Source organism: Myiozetetes cayanensis, unplaced genomic scaffold, assembly GCF_022539395.1.
Source record: "Myiozetetes cayanensis isolate MyiCay16 unplaced genomic scaffold, myiCay2020 scf2-11, whole genome shotgun sequence".
Classification (NCBI taxonomy): domain Eukaryota; kingdom Metazoa; phylum Chordata; class Aves; order Passeriformes; family Tyrannidae; genus Myiozetetes; species Myiozetetes cayanensis.
The window spans coordinates 29,413,397-29,434,152 of NW_026087411.1; the positions used below are offsets into that span (position 1 = coordinate 29,413,397).

Genomic DNA, 20,756 nt, shown 5'->3' on the forward strand with positions numbered 1-20,756 from the left:
GTCTCAGAGTTAACAAAAAGTTACACATGCTCTCTGTCTATCTAGGAACATGCAAACAGCCACCTTTTCCTGCTTCTGTCTGAGAAATGACTGGAAAGACTAAAGAGCTCTCAAGTCTAAAGGTTGTACCAAACCAAGGCCCAATGACACTGATAATAAAGAACATAATGAAGAGAAGCACAATTTTAAATATCTTCCCTTTTAGGGAAAAACAGAATGAGAGAAAGTCAAGAATTCCCTTAGATCACAAGAGGATTATAAGAAAGGGGAAGAACTATTAAAGTTAGAGACCAGTGTTGGCACAAAACCAAATGGGCATGAACTGGCTATGAACAAATTTAGTTTGGAAATTAGAAGCAGGTTTCTAAACATCAGAGGAGTGAGGTTCTTGAATGGCTTCCCAATAGGAAGCAACAGGAGCAAAAGCTGTTTAATTTTGAGACAGAGATTGATAAATTTACTAAGGGAATCCTGCAACATAATTTCCTGCAATTACAGAAACGCTGTACTCCGTGACTTGGGAGGGCTCTTTCAGTCTTGCATACCTCATCCTACACTGAGCCAAGACAGGATAGATAAATAAAGCAAAAACAGACAGGGTACAATAGAACTAGAATGTTAGAGGGGCAGATAGAATAAGGGTGAGTCTGTTTGCTTTAGTAAGTAAATTTATGGAAGCTTTTTTGAGTGGCATTTATTCACCTGTAGGTTCTTATGTATTTTCAGGTAAAAATTTGGATCATAAGAAAAGACTGCAACATCAATAAAGCTCTGTGATATTCATGAGCACCTCCAAAGACCAGTATGAAGGTGAACTCTCCCACCTATCATGCAATCATTTGACTCCATCCTGAGAAATTATCTTCACTGACCTGCATTCAGGGGTTAAAGTTGTCAAAGGAACTGTAAAAAGTGGTAGATAAGTGAGAAAATTAACACAGAAAATCATCCAGAAAGAATCCAAGTGAAACATACAACTTTTTTAGGTGTGAAATGTGTGGATGGGTATAGAAATAATAACCTGTCTTTTTCAGACTTGATTGAAATTTGACTGGAAATAAGTCTCAGAAAGCATTAAAAAGAGTCAGCAGAGAGACATCTTTTCATATTCTATTTCTATACTGAAAAGCCCACGGTAATACCACCCTATTCTACACACAGGAAAAAAGCTAAACCCATGAAGCTGAAAAGGCATGAAAAATATAGCACTGTAACATAAGAAGTAATCTGTGAACTCTCCTGTAGCACATCAAACATGAGGTATTCATTCATTCCCACAAGTGGAGTCAGTGTTGATCTATAGGCTGCAGCTCCATATTACACATTTCAGTTTCACGATAAGCTTCAGTTCTATATTACACATTTCAGTTTCATGCATTTAAGCCAGACAAACATTCCCAGGGGATTGAAAGAACCCGCTACAGTGAGTTGTGGTTCTATTTCGGATCATATCACAGCATAACAAATCACAGTTTCAGACACTGGGATAAGGGGCTCAATAAAGCAAGTAGCATGATAACTTCATGTATATCCCTTCCACACACACAGCCAGAATCAAATCCAGCTCAGGTCCTTCAAACTGTGCAACTACAAAACAACACTCACTCTCATACCTACAAGTATCCATTATTCATCAAAATATGTATTTATAAATACACATAATTTACTACATACTGTTGTACAGCAGTAGGTATCCAACCCTCTCCACACACACCAAGACTGTTTACCATATCTGATCTCTTGCATTTGAGAAAAGAAAAAGAGAACATAAGTGTTTAATGCAGAAAGTTCTTTTGGTGGTGCTGGTGTGTTCTGTTGCTTTTTCACATATGCTCCATATAAAATGGTCCTCAGAAGCAGAGTCACTAGAACCATTTGGTAACTCAACAGCTCCCTGTGACTGCTGTCCCACAAGACATTCTGAGTGCTAAGAATGCTGCACTGGCCCCATGTTGGTCTAGCACATTTTTGGAATCAAAAATAGTTTGTAAATTAAGTAAAAGTTCAGAAGGAAAAACTCACAACTTAATGTTTGGATTGTAAAAACAGCCACATAGCAAGTATACTGTACTAGAACTCCAGTCCTGTTGATCTTTGCTCTGGTTCCCAAAGAAATAATGTTAAAACATTCAAGGGCATTAAAAACCAGTTTCTCTTAATTATAAGATCTTACAGCACCCTGTGAAGATTAACAAATTCTTCTGAAATATGAAATTACTTTTGTTAATAACCAAGTAAAGATGAGAGACAAGACTTTCAAGAGAGTTCAAATATTTCTGAGGTACCAGATGCTATATTTTCCTCAAGAATTTTGCACATTAGATGCCTGACTATTCATGTCATTTTGTTCTCAGGCTGAGAAATTGAAAATGTAACTCTGAGCTATTTTAATTGACTGTGCCTTGGGACATGAAGGAAGTCAAAGTAGCAAGCATGAACATAAGTCTCCAAACCCTTGCAGTCACACTTTCTTGTTCTCCCTATTGTGCTCAAAGTTGAAGCACTGCTGTAGCTGCCTTTTTTCAGCTAATTAAGGTGCATTTAAAAGACAAGTGAAACAGGGAAAAATAACTTGTCTGAAGCATGTTTTCATTTTGCCATTTTAATTTCACCTACAAGTCAGGTACCTTAAACACAACATCGGATGGTTGGCAAAACCACAACATTACTGACTAAAACCCATCATAACTAGAACTCATTGTTTGTTCTCGGATATCTTTTTAAGTGAAAAAAAAATAATTAAAAGGTTTTTCAATGTTAATAAATCCCTGAAGGGCTTCCAATCCAAGTACTGTACGGTATTAGACGATGAAAGAACTGTTAGGGAAGTGAACAAGAAACAGGAAGTTGGAACTACCTGGCCAAGTTTCACTCTATAACCTGAGTAGTGTGTCATTAAAAAATAACCAGCACAAAGAGTGAAAAACAGTTTCCAGTACAAATGTATACTTTTATGATTAAGTTCTCCACAGACAGAAATAAAAGATATTTTTTATCTAGAGAGTCTGATTAAAAGACAGTTATTGTTTAAATTTCAGGAAAAGGGGGAAGAAAACATACATACAAACATAAGAATACAAACTTTGCATACTGTTTAAAAACAATATCTCTTTTTTAAATACAATATCCTGCCAAGAGGTTTAGTCTGTGCTACAGTTAATACACATCTCTGCAGTTATGACAAGGACTTCTGTGCCCCTTTCACACATAGTTCCTCTGGCCCACCTTCCAGTCTGAAAGAAAGTATCTCCAGTTCACAATCTTTGATATCTAGATGAACTTAATGTAAAAGCCCACGTGCAACTTTCCAAAGGGCCTCTGAATCAGGAAAAGAATGCAGAGCCTAAAAGCACAAGACTTGTGTAATATAAGCAGAATACTGAAACACCCTATCGGGCAATTGAATGTTTCACAGGGCTGGTAATGGAATACAGTATGCCCTTCCACCAGGTCACTAGGCTTAATCCATTCTGCATAATGAACAGAAAACATTCCCATTTGACTGCTGTTCACGTGAAATGAATTGATCAAGACTCTCCTGATAAGTGAGGGAGTTTGCAACAATAGTATTTGTCTCTTGAAACTAAAAGATCTCAAGGACTTCTGCCAACACAACCTAAACAGATTCAAGAAGAAGCCATCCCAAATCTAACTAGTCAGCCCCTTGTTGGCAACCTGACCATGCTGGCCAAAAAAATGAAGTTGAACAGAAAGATGTTAAACTTTGGTTTTGATCCTCTGATGACCAAAACACACAGCTAGAGAGCAGCACTGGGGAAGCTGACTCAATCATGGTCCAAGGCATCACTTATTCTGTGACTGAACAAAGGGACTGCAGTGTTCCAGGACTGTCAGTTTAACAGCTTTCACCCAAACTAAATTAATTTTACCTTCCTAAAAGGAAAGCAAAAGAAATCTAATTCACCAGTGAAGCTGTCCAAGATTTTTTGAAGACAATAATCCTTCAGCTTACTGAGATCTGCACTTAATAAATAGATGTGGGTGCCAAGAGGTAGTTCAGCCACAGCTGCCAGTGCACCTTTCTATTCCAGCAAACCCAGCTTCCTGCCTTTTAGCACACACAAATTTAGCACATTTAATCAAGTAACTCTTCATTTTAATAAAGTATCAAATACCCAGAAAAAATGTTTTGCTTGCCTACCAGAAGACAAAAATAGAGTCTTTTTGCATGTTTTCTTAAAAACGAACCAACTAATCAAATAAAAAAACCAACAACCACTAAACACAAAACCCACAAGGAAAACAGAAAAAAAGACACCCCCAAAAAAAAGTTGCCATTATGATACAGACACTAAAGTTTTTACTTTATTTTGGGTCTCTTTCAGCTGGTGTAAGATGTACTAAAACAAACAAACTCCTTCATCCACCCCTGTATCCCTGCATCAAGTCCTGAACATGAAAGTGTAGAATAATTCCCAGTCTGCTGTCAAAGGCACAAGCTGCCAATATGAGAGTGAAGAACTGGCGTAGGCATGCACATACACGCTCAAATACACACACAGTATTTATAAAACGACTGCTGTAAGGGATTGGTGTTTATTTTTTTAATTAACTGAAAATGATAACACAAGAGCTTTTCATTTGGCATGAGCATGGGTTTCATCAGCTGCTGGAAAAGATTCTTGTGGAGAAATAAAATTACAGTGTTTCTTCATGTACTTTCCAATGATTTCAAAATAAACAGAGCCGTATGATCATGCCGGTTAATAACAGATGTAGGTAAAGTTACAGGTACCTCTCAATATATCTGGAAAGAGGCCTGCAGAGCTAGACACACACTCTGGGTAACATGTCATGTTGGCTAAACAAAAAAATGCCCAGTGGAAAAAAAAAAGTGAAGCCCAAGTGAAAAGAATTGGGAAAGGCAGTTGCAAAGAGTGCCATTAGCCTACCTGTTGCCCCTGGATATTGCATTGTACACAACGTGGCATAAAAGATAGTTCATTATTTTATTCTCCTCCTGCCCATCCACATTTCTTACCATGTCATGTTTCTCAAACAGAACAATGTGTGACAGCAGGAAACCAAAAGTGATGCAGAAGAAGACTTCAGAATTGCTTTTACTCTGTGCTCCAGTTCATAAGTCAGCAGTTGCACTGTGAAGCAGTTACACGCCACAACCTGCCCCCTCCTCAAAGGAACGATTTGACAAGGAACAGGATAGTAAGAAACAGCCCTGAATATAAAACTTATTCTTTCCAATGAAGGCACTGAGAAGTGCAGCCCTTACTAAATAGCAGTACTGACAGCTGCCGGTTTGTTTTTTCTTCTCAGATAGAAACTTTACAATCCATGGTCTCCTGAATTTAACTGATTATAAAAAAAGGAGGTGGGAGGAGATCTCAGCAGGGCCTTATTTTGTCCGTAGGATCTAAAAATTCCTACCTCTTTTCCCCATTTCATGCTACAAAACACATCAACTTGATATATACTTTTGATACGTGCCCAGAAGATTATTTCACAGGTTTCAGGGTGTAGCAAAAAGAACAAAAGGGATTTTGTCATTGCTTTGATTTACTGGTTGGCAAGGTCAATGTAGTATTTAAATGTGATAATTTAATGATATATTAGGTCCCTACCATGTTTTTATAAGTATAACTAAACTGGTAGAGTGCCTAAAAGTTTTTTAAGACTTCTTGTTCATTATTGTTTAAGAAATAATACTCTTAATAATAGATTGAGATTAAAGAGAGATTGATGTTTTTTCAAGGATTCAGATGAATCTGACTAACAAGAAAAGAACTTTGGAATCACATATAAGAAAAGTAACTGCTTAGTCATCATCTCAGACAGAAGATGATTGATGTACTAGAGTCAGCACTAGCTGCATAGAGGTATCTACTCCACTGAAATTATTCTTTGGGTAACACATTCCTGAATTAACTGCTTTCCACATCCACCTTAAGAGCTAAATAAGAGTAGGTCTTATTTACTTTCCTTCACCTCCTCTGAAAGTTAACATTTTTTCATCTTGCACAGGACAACATCTTGAGAGGTCTCCACTTACAGAGATAAAATTGTCCCACGTGTAATGGAAAATGTGGAATTCCAAATGACTGCAAAAGTAGAGACAGGCATATAAATCAGGCATAAAGTCACATCTGTCACTGTTCAGTGTAAAAAACTATGAAATCTCTTATCAAAACACAAGGCAGGTTACTATACCATCAGCACAGTGAGCTTTTGATATGCAACTGAGGTTTTAAGTTGGGATCCTGGTTCTGTTATACAAGGCAAAAAGAAGCTCTACCTACAGCAAAGAATAAGGCCAGATTCACCTCAGTTATGTGAGCATCACAAGCCTTCATAACCTCTGGTAACCGGCACTTTATGAAACCAGAAACATCCTAAGAGAAAGGATTTTGCAATAGGGTTCATCAAGTAGACTATGGTAAGATGCTCAAAGATGAATTAGCAACAAGAACCTGAAGCTCTCCAAACAGTGACCAAAACAAATTATATTAGAAAGCAAACTGACTGCAATTTTTTAAGTAACCATGAGTCTCGCTCTAGATAGATTCAGTTAGCAGAGTTACTGTCAGTGTAAGCAAGTAGTAGACAAGTACTGCAATGACAGGCACAGAATTTACAGCACTGCCAACATGTATCAGTATCTACTGGCAGGAAAAAAGATTAATGGTCTCTTATGAAAAAAGCTACTCAAGGAAGCTCAGTTTCTTTAATTTGGCATAAATATAGGGGGAGGATTCCTTTACACTTGAAATATCTCACACACATGTCATATTAAGCTACAGGTTTGGGAACTCTGCAGGAGTTAACTGTGTGACCTCAACATCAGCCACAGACAGACTTACATTGTTGACTTTCAGGCACAAAATAACTCAAAGCAAAACACTTGGGAGCAAAATAAAACACATACTAAAGTGAATTTCCAAACAACACAGTAAAAATCAAATCAGGCATATCAAACAGTCTCCTCCCTTTGTGAAGCAAAGATTTTAATTTGAAATATAGGCAAGTAAGAGAATTAAACTGAAACAACTTCAACTACCCTATTAAAGAAGTAATTCAGACAAATAGGAGATGTAACTGCTAAAAGCTTAACTGAACATCAGTGATGGTGGAGGAGACACCCTGAATGCATAAATTAGCTCCGTACCAAGGCAAGCATCTGCTAGGCTCAGATGTGTCTCAGAATGTCTGATAGTTCTATCACTCTCAATGTACTTGCTCCACTGGGTGAGGGTTCAGCATGTCCTGCACCTCACACAGTGGACAGCTGAGTAGTCCCATCAAGCAGTCTGCTGGAAGGAAGTCAAAGAGATTCCTCAGTAAGTTACTGAGGCAGCAGTCAGGCACCTGACTAATGCTTGTTAGTTCGGAGAGGAACTGAAAAGGGAAATCCTTTCTCTGATCTAGTAAATCATTTCAAAGGGCCATTCATACCTGGATGTCTAATGAACCTTAAGGAGTATAAAGAAATGGCTGTTTTTTTCCTGAAAAACTACTAAGATCACAAGGATATAATAACTGTTTAACTGTCCCTTGCAGGAATTAAAGTTGACTTCGGTTCACACACTCCACTGTTTCAGCAGAAGTAGTAGAACTCTACACTTTTCAGTGAGGCATAATAATTGGAAGCCAGAATGACTGTGTTCCATATGGTCATTCAGTTCTTTTAATCTGCTTTGCCCAGCATGTCTCACATTAAGGACTCAAAACCTGCAAATCTTTCCACTCCACTGCAAGTGATTTGTAAGTAACAGGAATACAGTCAGACAGAAACATCTTGATCAAGGCACATCCAAAGCACCAGGTCACAACAGAAACATCAAGTTCTAACAGAGGTTACATCAGAGGGAAACCCGACAACTCTGATCCTTCTCTACTCACAAGAGAACTGCACTAGTTAAAATAATACCTTCATTCCTTTAAAAGCCTTTGAATTAAGGAAACCCAAATGCCTATTCCACAAAGCAGTAGAATATTATTATACACACCAGGTTATGCATAAGCAGGTACACACACACAAAGATAAGAACATTTTATTGCTGTTTATTCTCTTTGTTATATGTGGGTAAAATATGGCACAACTATCAGCCTCTTGTACCTGTAGTGGTATTGAGATTTCTATGAGGAAAGCTGCCTGGACATGACCTTCCCCCTTACCCCAAACTACTTGGCAATATGCAGTTCAGTCATTAGGGTTTACCAGTCATATTCAGCTTATAGCTCTCTACCCTCCGCCACACATCTGTACTGGATACAAAGGATATGTTCTCATGTCAGATGTCTAACTCCAGCCTGCAACTTGATCAACACTGAGTGACAGTTCCTCCTCATCTCCCACATCATTACTAAAGTAACATTGCCATCAAGATAGTCCACACTTTCCCTTCCCTTTTTGATCCAGGCTGACTCCAGAAAAGATAACAGGGTCATAACCAGGCTCTAATATATTTATCTTTATAGTTCAGATCACCTCTTTAAAAACAATCAAACAAAAAAACCGAACTGACCCAAAACTTAAGGGAACAAAAACTCAAAACATTGACTACTATAACTGGATGCTATGCACTGTAGCTTTCTGCACGTGCGGACAATTTCTGGTTTAATTGCTTAAAACATCTTGCCTGTACTCGATTTTTCTCTTGAATTTTTACCAGGTCCCCATTTCAGGGAGGTTGATGCCAGGTGCAGCAACAGCGCCCTCTGTCCATTGCAAGGGGAAATGGCATCTCGTGCCTCTGCCCTCCCAGGGCTGCCGATGGATTTAGTTAAATTTAAACAAACATACACAACATTTGCCCGGCAATACTTTGGCACCCAGATTCACACTGAGAACACAGTTTTTAAAAGTTCCTTATTTCTGTTGCAGTGTGCGTTTTAAATCTCTTCAACATGGGACATGTTTTTACTCTGGAAAAGCAAGGGACAAGTCACTTCAAGTTCTTGAAAGTTTGGGGTGGTTTTTTTTTTTTTTTTTTTTTTTTTTTTTGTTCTGTTTCAAATCTCCCTCTTTAATCATCTCCGCGAGAAAAGCCAATTACAACTGGTACTAGCTTTCTGTCCCCCCACATGCAAAAGCACTTGCTGGTTTCTCCTTCCTCGCTCCTGCAGCAAAGCGTCAATGTGGAAAGAGGATTTTAAAAAATAGGAGCGCAAACACTAACAAATCCTCAAAGTTTTTTTACGCTTTTATTTTGCCTCCATGTTTTCCCAGCTGCTCTTACTTAGAAGACGAAAAAAAAAAAAAAGGCTTGCAAAGAACATTACAAATTAAGAAAATGGAAAACTGCAGCCCAAGGAGCAGGATGTGACTTTAGTTTGACTTACCAATTTTATCCAGCTGTATATTTTCCTACTTGCTTTTTACAGCGGCTGAGCTCAGTGCTCAGGAACGTCCATCCCGTGTCAGGGAGCCAGGCAGAACGCTGATCCCCACGCTGGATGCTGCTGGGCGAGTGGAGCTGGGGTGCCTGCTGCTGCTGCTGCTGCTGCTGCTGCTGCTGCTGCTCCTGCTGCGGCAGCAGCGGCTGCCGCTGCTACGTGCGCTCCCTCGGACCCAGACCAGGAACTGCTTCCCATTCCCCAGCCCCGCTCCAGCGCTGCAGGCTGCGGGAGGCAGGGCCGGCCCCTGCTACTGTGCTGTGCTTTCTTAAAGGGCCCAGCCCCGGGCTGGCAGGAGCGCACGGAGCCGGGAGCGAGCGGCGCTGCTCGGGCCGGCGCGGCGGGGGCACAGGACAGACTCACGGCCGCCGCCCCCCGACAGCCATCGCCGTGCCAGACGGCTGCCTGCGCGCCTCGGGGGCAAGAGCAACACTCTTCTGCACAGCTTTCCTTTCAAGGCTTTCGGGTGTTGCGGGTTTTAGTTTTTGCTTACTTCATGCCCTCCGCAACGCCGGCGGGGCAGGAGGCGGCGGGGGCTGCCCCGTTCCCCGGGCTGTGGGCGCTGGGACTCCCGTGGGGTGCAGTGCGCCCACTCCAGCCTCCCGCTCCTTGCCTTACGCTGTGACACACTGTCAGTAGCCCATGCTATGCAGCGGCACTGGGATAGGGATATCCCCGGGCATTCGGCAGAGTTTGACCCTAAGAGATTTTATTCCCTGTAATGGAGAGGATGTGATGTGACTAAATAAAAAGCCCTCATTTCCTAGTTTTTCCTCTGCATCCTTTTTCTAGATAGCTTTAATCCCGTGTAAACCACTGTTTCTAGCATGTGTTGTGTTTTCTGACTTCACTTTCAACTATATCTGATATTAATATGGGGGAGTTGTCTGCCTCGTGTGTGTTGCTGTCTGCAGTGGAAGAAACCACATTCTCTGTTAAACAGAAACACTGAAATTCAGAGATAGTAATGCCATCTGCAAAATCTCTCTCTTTTTTTTTTTTTTTAACTCATGGAAATGTATGGTTTGCTCTCTGTATGTGTAAGTCATTTGTTTTCATTACAATAACTGAGCTCTCATGATGACAACACAAATCAACACATATCACAAGGCAAAGTCATATATACACATGAATACATGTATCTTTAGTGACACATCTAGAGAAAGCAAGTTACAGGGGAAAAATACTGTCTTCAAATTGACAAGCCAAACCAAACAAGATGAGGCTAAGTCACCGCTGTCCTGTCCTCTCTGCCTTAGCTTACACCAATGCACAGTACAGAATGGCTACAAAGTGCTAGGAAGCCACGATGTCTTTCTGTTTCTTTGGTCCTATGGAGAAGGACCTGGCTACAAAGCAATCCAGCCCTTTTAATGATAATGGCCCATCACAAACAGGCTCAGTAGGTACCCGCTAACTACTAGCATGTATAACTTCTGCCCCATAAGCAAAGCAGCCATTTGGCCACATTACTAAATTATAATGTTCAGCATTATTAGCCTCGTATTAAACCACAGGGACCCATCAGCGTTCCTCTAGCATGAGCTGTACTATGCTCCTGCCTTATTCAGCATAAAGCCTGGGAAAGTTTTATGTGATTTATACATGCAAACTACATGTGATGCCCGGTAGAAGAGATCTTACAATTCCGTCAGTCTTCCCCTCCATTCACACATGTCTGTTACCCTATTAATCCTCATTTTCCACTTACATCTCTTCCCACCACTTTTTTCATCTCATCCCCCAAGTCCTACCCCATTTACTCCCTATTTCCCCCTTCTGCCAGGTACTTCTGCAGCTGATTTCTAACTTTTGAGCTCCATCTAACTGTCTCGATCCTCCCTTTTTCCCTGTATCCTCTCAGCTGCTCATTGGAAGAGGAAAGAAGAACTGAAAGGAGACCTGGGAAGGATAAACTGCTTCCTTCTCTTCCATCTGTCTCCTTCCTCCAGCTAAGGTTCTGGAGCCAGAGAACTGTACACAGCCCTAGAAACTAACTTGCAGTAGCAGGCCAAGGGACAAGGGTTAGGCAGGCTCACATGTCCAAGGCTATCTTGCTTCTCACCTTAGCACAGTGAACCATTTATTACGATACAATATAACCAAGGTAAATGGCCCTTGTCCATCAGTTAAAAGTTAACAAAACACCCATCTTGAAGACAAAGATGGTCATCCACTTGATACCTTAGCTAAGGTTATTAGGATAAGTTCAAAACAGGAAGAATCTGTCTATGAGACAACACTGTAAGTTGCTGTAGTGGATGGGGAATTGAATGGCAAAGATACCAATGATGGAGAGAAACTGGGACTGGAGGGAGCTACAGTGATGCTCCATTGCTCTGCACACACAAAACAAGAACAAGCAAAACACCAGAAAGTGCCTAGCAGGAAACAGGTTTGTGCCACTGGAAGAATGATCTAATCACCATAAATGTTAAGATAAAAAAAGGAATATCTGCTGTTCCTTACATATGTTGCTCCTTACTCTCCTCATAATCCCATGTGAAAGCTGGCCCCCTCTCACCACAGCATCTGGATGTTCCATTGACAGAGCATTGTCTCATGGTTACAGCACAATTCCTGGTTTCTATTACTGGCTGTAGGAGAAATGTGCAGTATATTAAATAAAATAAAGGACATAGAATTCAAATTCTGCTGCATGCTTCGATATTTAGTCATCAGTAAATGAGACTAGATAAATCACTGGTTCTTTCTGTGACTTTGTTTCCCTGATAAAAAAAGGTAAATTAGACTCTGGTGTTACATATTTCTACTTGCATTACTAACAGCTTGGGATGAAAGCTGACAAAGAAGACAGCATTTTATTATGAAATACTGAACTGGAGATACATTAGTGAAAACTGAAGTGTTGCAGTTTGCAAAAATGTTTGATTCTGCAGAGTAATCCCCTTGGACAAGAAGGGACATTTAATAGGAGCTATTTTGGTGTCTTAGCTTATAGGGGACAGAAAAACTAGAAGGTTGCTATGAAAGAAAAAGCTGCATTTGTCTTCTGAACATAAGGTCTACTTTCCAAGACAGCACAAACATACCTACAAAGGCAGCTCCTTCTGAATTTAGGAATAAAATAACTAAAGAAATCACCTGCCTATTTTCACAAGCATTTTTAGGTAGAAAAACCAAGGTCAAAACCAAAAAGCTTTGTATAAGGGCCCAGAATAGTAAGGAGTGAAAAGACAAGGCGAAAGGGACATACAAAACCAAAGAGATTATTTGCTGCTCAAAAGCAGATTCCCTTCAGAAGGCAGAAGCAAAAGCTTCTCTGAGATGTTGCTCCACCTCTAGAGATATAAACTGTTTGTTAGATCCCTCGTCAAAACAAAAGGACACGGATATATTAATCTAACAACAAAAGTGCCCATTGTGAGAGGAGACACAGTGCCAGGCTGCCTGCTCCATCTGACAATGAGATTAAACACCACGGCTCTGTGCACTTGGCTACATGCCTTGCCTGACACCACCACCCAGTGCAGCCACAGGGTATGCAGCTCAGTCACCACAGGGTACAGAACCAGCAAGACTTTCATATCCTCTCTACAGAGTTTTTTTTTTCCTACGTGTCCCCTGGTCTCTGAAATGCCACACAATGTTTGCAGCATCTCTTGAGTGTGACATGCAGAGCAGTATTACTACTGTACACTGACATTGGCTGTGTTGGAAGCATCACTGTACTTATTTATCAACAAACCACAAGAAATTGTCTCCTGTTTCTGAGGGGCTGAAATGAAGCATATATAGTTAATACAATAGAAAAACATGTATATTCATTTAGTTAATATAATTTTTCTAAAATTATTTTTATCTTTTGGCTCAAACCACACCATCACATCTAAGGGCTGGATTTCACTCCCACTGACTGCCAGATGAATAAGAATGGAACTATGCTCTGATTCAGGATTAAAGATTCAGATTAAAGTTTTTCAGTCCTGACCAACATCTTTAATGTGTTGATATATGGTTTTTAGAGCTTGCTTGGAACTTTAAAAAAGTAGGGATTTGGACATCTGCTCATCTGAAATAATATTCATTATTAATTAAACACTAAAACTGTTAATGGCACCAGATTGGTTTGTGCTTGATGAATCATAATGCATGCACATACCTGTGCATGCATGTATGCACTTACATGAGTATTCATACAGATATTTGAGTGAAAATGTGACAGAACTTACTGCTGTTATTTTGAGTCTAACATATTGCTGGTGTCTTTCTTTTTCTGCAGCATTCCTGATGCTGTTGAAAAATATGTTTTAGTTAGCTACCTCTACAAACCCAGCACAAACACGTATTTTTGGTGAATTTATTTTCTCAATTAAAAAAAATTATTGTTTAAAGTAAATAAATTGGCTCCTAGAAACTAAACCTTATTAGATCTGTAAGAATTGTGCACTTAATGGAAGTTATGGCATTCAGCATGAAGATAATTTCTTGACAATGCCTTAAGTCATTGTACTACCTCTCAAACTACTTCTACCAACTTTTCTTAGATAAAAATATTTGGGTTTCATTTTATAAAATGGCTCACACCACCGAATTTACATCAACTACAACTACATTAAAATCTGTATCCATCATAATAAGATGTAAAATGCTGGTTTGGACCTTCCTGGAGGCAGCACATTTCAATTTTCACCCATTTCCCTGTGTTTTCCCTGTTCACAGCTCCTTCTCATTCACTGGCTTCTTGAGCCCATTATAATACTCACCCCTGTATTGGTTAAGATTTAGTGAGGGGTCTGCACAAATTGTCTGCTGACAAGGGAACATGCCAGCCTGAAAGAAAAAACATCAGTATTGCTGCATCTTCAATAACAGCTATGGTAAAAGATATTTACCCTTCAAAAAGGAGATGCTTATAAGCTTTTAGAAAGTGAAAATCAGTTTTACTCCAATGGAAGGGTAAAATAATAATAATTTAAAAAAATGTGAAACTTTTACAGGAATTGTTTCATTTTTCCCTTTAGTTTTGCTTAGTATTTCTCAAATAACTTCGAAGTGTATTTCTGTTTTCAGATAACAGCCCAACTCAAGTCACATCCCTAAAGGCAAAAGAGACAGAACCAGCCAGAATTAGATTAAATTTCCTGCCACCAAAATGCTGATCATCTGTCAGCAATTAAAGGTAGTTACCAGACCCTGACAACTGTAAACATTTGTAGCCAGCAACTTCATTGACTTCATTTGCCTGCCTTGAAGAAACTTGGGTTGTGTTCACACCTAACACCTTCTGACTGTTTTGAAATTCTTAATGATATTTTTTACAGACCAGAGCTTTAGAAAAACAACTTTCCAGCAGAACTTCAGTTAATAAAATATAGGGCACTATTTATAAAAGGGAATCTTCCTCTGCTATCCCCATCATTTATTAATGCTTCCTTCTGTTCTGCATATGTGGTCTCATCTTCCAAAGAAAAAAAATTTATTATTTTTTTTTTTAAATCTATATTCTAGTAAATGGTCACCTTACAGAAAGGTGCAGTATGCAGACAGGTGATCTGTATCACAAACATTAGTAAAACAAATGTTGTTGTCTAAATTCACTAAATATCCAAACTAAGGGGACTGGAGTGAGCTTGTCCCCAGGCAGCTGTTCCAATAACAGTCTGCAAAATGACATTCCTCAATATTTTTCACTTGCAAGAATTTTTTTTACCTCTTTGAAAAAAAAATCCAAAGACCAGCTTGGGCTGCACTGAAACATAGAATTCCACTAATAGTAATTTTAAAATTAGTTTGGGCTCTAAATGGTCTGGAGTTGTTTTTTTTTTTCCTTTTACTCCCTTGATACATGTGCATTTGTTTATCTGTATAGAGGGGAGGGGCACAAGGGCTTTTTTAAGTTTTCAAAGTGATTAGGGAATGCCTGATGTTGTATTGACCATCATTTAATTAGCAATGATCTAGATCAACATGTCTTGTTCCAGCCAAGAATAGGGCATTAATACAGTCAGAAGAAAAGTCAGTCTCTAGCTATGAACCCAGAGATCTCAATGACTTCCAGGAAAATCAAAATAATGTCAATACAGGGAAAGGGAAAGGGAAAGGGAAAGGGAAAGGGAAAGGGAAAGGGAAAGGCTACTTCCAATCCTTATTCTGATACAGGGTCTAGGCCACATCCTTTACTCTGGTTGACATCTGGTTAGCACAACACCAAAGGGAAGAAGTAATGTCAGTTTTTAAACTGCCCTTGTAACTCTGTGGGTTATAAGCTGATGGAGGTATGTTAAAACTCTGATGCCAACTTAGAACAGCCTTGGGATTTTGTAAATGATAATTGGTTAGTAATGAATCCTGAAACAGCTGCTTAGCAGACAGGGAGCTTCAGCTAAATATCCTCCTCTTTACAGAACTGGGGACAGAGCTATTACACCGCTCCCATTCTAGCTAGGAAACTCACTTCCTTCGAAAATGACTTCAATATTGCCAGTTCTGTGTGCTTCTAAGTGCTTTGTAGCATCTCAGTGGAAAAAGGTAGCTGGAGGAACAAGTCTTGGCTCCATCTCTGATGCTGGGCAGAGGACAACATTTGCTTAGTGAGTGTTCTTTGCAGAAGAGCCAGAAGGATTAGTTACTGTTGGTGTGGCTTGCTAAACTCTGATTATTCATGTTCTCTGAAGTTTACATGCAAACTAATCAGCAGCACTGATCCCTTAGTAAGAAGCTGAAATCAATTAGGAACACAGTTGACCTTATTATAGCAATTAATTGCAAATGACATTTAGTTTCAGTATTTGATGGCCAGGCTCTTTATTCTAGCTTTGGGGGCTTTGGTGGTTTGGTTTTTTTTTTCATGTGTCGTTTTGCATTTTTTTTTCCCCTCCCTTCATTACACCACTGTTAAGCTGCCCTGATTTTTCTTAGACAGAACTTCCATCACATTGAATCTGTCCTATTTTGTGACACACACTTTCCTGGAGAATACTTGACCTTCTTTACAGGAATTCCTGTAAGCTTAGGAGTCCTGGAAATGGGACAATGTTCCTACGGAAAGGTGGCTCCTTATTTCTGTGCAAAGGATGCTGAATTGCTTTCTTGGAAATCTACTTGACTGCAAGGGTGAGGACAGGAGAGAAAAAAGACATAAGCCATCTTTGTTGTACTTGGCAAGAGGGTTCAGTTTACTGGGAATGCAGAGCACCCATGCTCCAGTGAGGTGCTAAGTAGTACATGCGGGATTACCAGGAAGACTGGGTTGCTCTGGAGACAAAAAATACATTGCTTTCTCTGTGAAGCAGTTGACTGAAGAGGGGCACACCCAGATTCTGCAAGGTTTAATTCTGTCGTGGTAGTCTGAGCCAGAGGGAGGCTTGATGTGTGCCAAGAGAGCAGCTCATATTTAAGTAGGTAGTGGCCCTGATTCTATGCAACATGTTCATGCGCAGAGACTGGGCTCCTAAAAGCTTTGTTTGCTCCTGAACCGCTGCACATGCAGAAACTTGTCACCTAGAGGGATGTAGCTGATCAAGAATGAATTAGTCAGTTTTCCAGAAGACTTCAAAGATGTAAAATGATACTGTTTTAAAATTATGGGGAGTAAATCTGTTCCTCTTGCATACATATTCATACATAGCTAGAGAACTGGAGCTGTGAGCAAAACATCATATTTCATTTCACATAACAGAATCTGCAGTTTAGCACTTGTATTTTCTGTATTGGCTGTCTGTGAGGTTATAACAGTTGTGGAAACCATTTAGGATATTGGGAGATTATCATGCCTATGAAGACAATTACAGGAAAGTTACTGCTCAGGGCAGCAGAAGTATGACATTCTTAATTCAGTCACACTTTACACTCACATTGCACTCAAATACTGCTGCAGAGTTGGAGTCTGTAGGTTGAAAGGACTTCACTGCATTTCAGATCCTGTAAAGTGAAAATATCACGGGAAGAAAAGGTTTCACATTATTTTGTTTCTGTAAATGCCTGTTGCAAGCACTACAAGAGAAATTGAAAGGACACTGAAAATCATGAGACACTAGGTGTAATTGGCCTTCATGCACAAATTGAATGCACAAGTTCTTAATAGACTAAAACACTGAGGGATTCTAAATTGTACCAAGGAGAAAGACACTGACACTAAGTTTTCTTCTAATTGTTGGTCACTCTGGAAGAATGAAGAATAGAATAACAATAGATGAAAAATAGAGCATAAAATCAAGAACATTACTAAACTACCATTTCCAATAAGCCTATTTACTAACTTACAAGAAATGCCTCCAGTTTAGACTACAATTATAACTAAAACTGAGTTAATAGACTGAGTAAGAGTGTGACTAACATTTGTAGCACATAGTTCTATTCTGTTGAAATGGTGATGGGATAAAGAGACAGATGGGGTATGAGGTTACAATTTTTATAACATTGGGATATCTGTTGCTTCTAAACACACCTTGTTTGTCCATAACTGGGAATAGTGAGGCCCTGTTTGCTGTTAATCTTGCTCTAAAGTTGAAAAACCACCTTACCACTTTGCAATAGGCAGAAGATTCCTTTTGCCTATTGAATGTAGATAACCTCATACATACTTGAGAAAAAAGAAATGATAGCTAAAATTCTGTTCTTCTCCTATTCCCTATATGCAAATCAGAACTAACCTGGATGACCTGCACAGTTTCTGACTTGCCCTTCTTTGTCTCTCTGTAGGTCTCTGTCCTATTCAGATCCTCACTGTGTAGGAAGAGCCCCCTTCAGATGAGTTAGTACAGCTGATTTGACAGAAGAGATGGTCTTTTGGAGAAACAATTGCAAATAAATAGGTCCTTTTAGCTTTCTATCAATATAAAAGTTATCTTCAATGTTTTTTCACTTTCAAAAGAAATTACAGAAGAATCTAGTACAGTGGTTCTGGTATGGTGTCTTTTAGCTTCAATAAAAGGCTGGCCTTCCAGTGTTCGGATGAAACTTCGTCTGAAACCAGGATAATTTGAAGAGCATGCTTGACACTAAGCTAGAGAAGATGCAGATAGTAGGTACTATTTGGGCATATAGAGGCAGGAAAAATGTAAAGGCTTCTGATCTCTTCTCTATGGTGACCAGTGACAGGACCTGAGGGAATGGGCTGAAGTTGTGTCAGGGTAGGTTTAGGTTGGATATTAGAAAAAGGTTCCTCACCCAAAGGGTTACTGGGCACTGGAACACACTCCCCAGGGCAGTGGTCGCAGCAGAGCACCAAGCCTGACACAGTTCAAGAAGCATCTGTATGATACTCTCAGGCACATGGTGTGACTCTTGGGATGGTTGTGTGCAGGGTCAGGAGGTGCACTCAATGATCCTTGTTGGTCCCTTTCAACTCAGCATAATCTGTGATTCTGTGATTCTTTACTGAAGTGCTCAGCAGTGCTCTTAATACACTCTACAATCAAACCCAATATGAATATCTCACATGTACCTTTATATCTTCAAACTGATTACATCTGCATTGCAGACAAATTGTTGATTTATTACTCTACACATTAAGCTTGAGTATAGGGATCATAAGTGATCACTGATAAAGAAAAAGAAACCAATTTTTCTGCATAGAGTGTGATTAACATGTAAAAGATGGATTTCAGCTGATACAGAACTATTGGCTTTGTATTTTTTCTATCAGCTGCTCTAGACAGATGACTTCCAGGATTTAGGAAGAAATCTGTTACGAATTACTTGCTTTTATCATTCTGCTAATTTTCTTGTTGTTGGGCTTTTTTCATTATTTTTTATTAAAGCCAAATGATTGTGCTCTAGGACATGCCACAAATGCTGCTGTACTGTCTTTTTAGGAAATACCATTAGAGCGACCTTTTCCTTGTTTGCTTCCCATGGTATTTAACTAAGCTGTTTTAAGAGAAACATCATTAGAATTGTCAATTCCTCCATGTGTGCCTTAAGGTTATTCATAGACATTGTAGTCTTTTGGGGATAACAGAAGAACAAGGCTTCGTTTTCCCTTCATTAACCCCATTTTCCACCGAAGTAACAATATCAGGTTTAACACAGGTCTATCAACATGGGACAAATTCAGACTCTCTATGGTTTTTTTTTTTCCTCTGTAAGAATTTGATACTAGTGAAAGATACCACATTAGAAACATAAGAGAGTGAATTCCTCTATTCAACCTCAAATTGTATATAGCAGAGGAAGAAATTCTTCATGTCTCTTAGGAGATTCAATGCCAGGTAAGTCTTGGTTTTCCTTATCCCATCCCCACATATTCAGATAGTGTCTCTATATTCCTTCCAGGTCACCTGACCATACTCCCATCCCTTATAAACTTTCTTTTTATGTTTGAGTTTAGTTGCTCTTTGTTTACCTACACAGGTAGGTGTAAGTAAACTTTGTTTCATTTCCTGCTCATCAGGATGAACTTGAGCTTGGAAGATGTGATCCTTGACAATCATTTGTCTCTCATCGACCTCTCTTCTCTCCAGGGCCATGTATTGAGGGATTATTTCAAGGAGATCCCTGATCAGGCCACAGTCTGCTCTCCTGAAGTCCAAGGTTGTGATCCTGGTTTTTGTGTTGCTCCCTCCTCTCAGGATCCTGAACTCTACCATCCCTTGGTCACTGCAGACAAAGCTACCCTTGATTTTCATCCCCTCAAGCCATTCTTCCTTGTTTGTAAATGCCAGAGCAACTCCTTTCTTCAGCTCAACCATTTTCTGTGTTATCAGAAGCTATCATCACTCCAGAAACCTCCTGGGTTTCTTGTGCCCTGCTCTATTGCTCTTCCAGTAGACATTGAGGAGGTTATGAGCTTCCTCTAGTTGCCTAAAGGTGTTCTCTACTCACTCTTCTGATATATAACAGACATTCACCAAAGCATTGATCTGCTTTATTATCGACAAGCAGATGCTATCACTGAAGAACTACTTCACAGCAACATCAGGCTCCTCCTCTGCTGCAGTTTCTCCTTTCTGTGATTTCCAGGGAACACTCAGAAATGCAAAGATACCCTCTTCTGGGAGACCTTGTGCCCATTGAAAGCAATATCACTGCTCAGGGTCAATTTAAAGCAGTTTTCCTGCATACCACAGTTCCTTCCCAGTTTGCTGGTGTTGATATTTCTTTTCCAGCCTCCAGCCTTGCTGCCTGGGACTTCACCACACTGACACATGGTAGACTTGGACCTCTACCTTCCTAGAAAGAACTTCTACAAAACCTTTTCAACTCATTAATGTACAGAAACCCTCACATGGTCCTGGTTACCCTGGGGCTCTCTGCTCCCTAAAGAGCTATCCTTCCTTAGTCATGTAATTCACATGGCATTACATCTTCTCATGCCTGAGTCTAAAGGTAAGACATTTACCCTATGACACTTGCAATTGCAACATTTTTTCATTCTGATGAACAAACTGGATTTTAACAGGTGACCAAATCTTTGTTCA

At 39.7% G+C, this 20,756-nt stretch overlaps 1 protein-coding gene across 3 annotated transcripts in view; it reads right to left on the minus strand.

Moving 5' to 3' along the window:
• DAAM2 (dishevelled associated activator of morphogenesis 2) overlaps positions 1-20,756 on the minus strand; it is a 201,005-nt gene that overhangs the window by 166,317 nt on the left and 13,932 nt on the right. For 2 of the 3 annotated variants that reach the window (XM_050314849.1, XM_050314847.1), the window contains exon 1: positions 9,319-9,533. The exons of the other annotated variant lie outside the window; for it this stretch is intronic. The gene's annotated coding sequence lies outside the window, so the exon portion shown is untranslated. Of the gene's footprint in view, positions 1-9,318; positions 9,534-20,756 lie in introns of those variants that run through there. 3 annotated transcript variants of the gene reach the window in all.